Raw genomic sequence first — 2,670 nt, 5'->3', positions numbered from 1 at the left:
CTTCATACACTGACCAATGTAATTATTTTAGTAAGACTATGTAATTAATATCTGTTGACCATAAACCATCTGAAAGAAGGGACTGTCTCTTACGGTCACAGTTGTTGCTCCACATCAAGTGTACTGGTTGGCACATAATATGTGCCCCATAAATATTTGTTATTGGATGTACGATAAATGTCTTAGGAAACCCCAAGAAAATGTAGAATTAGAGCAGCGATTCTCAATTGTTCTCAACAGAGGACATTTGGCAATGTTGGCAGATATGTTTTGTTGTCACAATAAGGAGAGGGTTGCTACTGGTGTTTAGTGAGTACAGGCTAGGGATGCTGATAAACATTCTACAAGATATAAGAAAGCTTCCCAAGCAAAGAGTTATCTGGTCTAAAAATCCAACAATGGGATGCCTGGGTGGCTCAGTCAGTTAAGCATCTGACTCTTGGTTTTGGGCTCAAGTCATGATCTTAAAGTTTGTGAGTTTGATCCCCGCGTCAGATTCCATGCTGACAGCATAGAGCCTACTTGGGATTCTCTCTCTCCCTCCTTCTGTCCCTCCCCACACTCCTTCTGCCTCTCCCCTCTGTCCCCCCCCCACACACACTCAAGTAAGCTATAAAATAAATAAAATAAAATAAAATAAAATGCCAATAATGCTCACTCTGCAACTGGATTACAGGAACGGTAATTATATGGAGAAGGGCATAGCCAAGTATATAGAAAGACCCCATTCCCAAGGAGCATGGTTCACAGCAGAGACCCTGCACAGAGCTCTGCTGCCACTGAGATGGTCCCCAGAGGAGTCCCAGGGAGATAAGCTCTGGGTCCTTGGTGCTGAGAACTGGGCTCCCCTCTGCTAGGGCTGGGATGGCTTCCATCCCCACAATATGAACCTGACTGCCTTCTGAGCTCCCATCCACAACACAGAATGAAGAAACCTTCACCTTTCAGTAGTGGAACCATTTGACCTGATTTCTCCAGGAAGTATTCACGTGTGGCAAGGCCATCAGTCACCCTGACAGCTAGAATCCCTGTTTGCTCCCAAGGACTAATGTTCTCCAGTTTTCCACCAACCCGACTTGGATCTTACTCTTTACAGAAGCATTTATTCTGCCAACAAAATCAAGACCCTGCAAGATTGATCTTTCCAGGTCAATAGAGGGCCACCTCTCTAGAGGTTTACATAATTTTCTCTGCATGACTACTAAGTCCACAGCCTCCCAAGCATCTGAGCAGCCTCGCTTTTCCATGGCTTGGGCAGAGGGGGGAATCATTTTACCCCAGCACAGTGTACAGGCAGGGCTTTCAAACCCTGCCCTGAATGGACAGATCGAGCACAACTCCCACAGTTGTACCCAGAGCTACAAGAACCTAAACAGATTTTCAAACACCCCTTAATATCAACAGCTGCTAGAAAGTAAATGTGACTGTTATCCCGACAAGCCTTAAACCAAATATGCGCTCTCATTCCACGTAAACAGGACTCTCTCCAGTCCACCCCTGAGTATATGTAGTTAAGACCCAAAAATAATTTGCCACTAATTATGTATTACAAATAAAGAGTTTACGCAAGCATAAGTAAACTGGGAAAGGGGGAAGAGGCATTCTCAGCACCCACAGCAGATGTTTAGGGACAGCTGTACAGGGAAGCCGACAAGAATTTAGATGAAATTTATTTTAAAGTCCCACATGAGTGAGAGAAGGTTTGTTTAACCTTTACCAAACCACTGCACCTAAGGGGTTCAGATCTGAATTTTCCTTTACAACAGATTTCTATTGCTGTGTTTAACATGCCTTTCCCACTCCCCGCACTCCTTTTTTTAAACCAAAGAAAGAAGCCCTAGTGGGTTGACCATTATGAGCAAATGTCATTTCACCATTACAAATGTAAGCCAAGAAGTTTGCTTTTCAATGTCCAAGTGTTATTAGTAAATGCTAACAGACAAGAGTAAATATTTAGCAACAGAAAAGTCTGTATGCCAAGCACTTTCAGTTCTGAGCTTCAAGAATCCACTAGGCTACACTATTGTCTTCAAGAACTGCCGTCTTCCGCATCAAAAAGAAAGATGCTAGATCTTGACCTCATGAGAGTAACCATACCATTCTTCCATTTCTTCTGTGTTTTTAGGTGAAAAAGCAAATGATATGATTAGTGAAAAATTAATTAGATTAAATATGCCTAACCTGAATTTTAGGCATCAACTACCCTTGGCTTCACATATAATTTGCAAGATCAAATACCAGTCATTTAATAAATACTTGTTGACTTGGGAAAGAGGAATGATAGCCAACACAGAATGAGTACTGACCACATTGCCAGACCTTGTGCATTGCTATGTTATTTAAGATAACTTGAAGCTGGTGTTTCCAGAGTTAGGAACATTTAGAGGAAGGAATTTCAAAAGTAGTTCAGATCAGCAGCCTTGCGATGGTAGGATAGGGAGAGGTGTAACCTTGGTGCTCAGAATTCAGTACTCGTCCCGAGGGCTAGCTGATGGCAGGACCAGGACCAGGATCAGGATCAGAACCCAAGGTCCAGACCAAAATCAACAGTTATAATACTATTATATTTTAAAATGAGTTTCTAGGGGTGCCTGGATGACTCAGTTGGTTGAGTGTCTGACTTTGGCCCAGGTCATGATCTCGCCAGTCATGAGTTTGAGCCCTGAGCTG

This window comes from Suricata suricatta, chromosome 11 (genome assembly GCF_006229205.1).
Source record: "Suricata suricatta isolate VVHF042 chromosome 11, meerkat_22Aug2017_6uvM2_HiC, whole genome shotgun sequence".
Lineage (NCBI taxonomy): Eukaryota > Metazoa > Chordata > Mammalia > Carnivora > Herpestidae > Suricata > Suricata suricatta.
Note: the sequence above shows the minus strand (reverse complement) of the source record.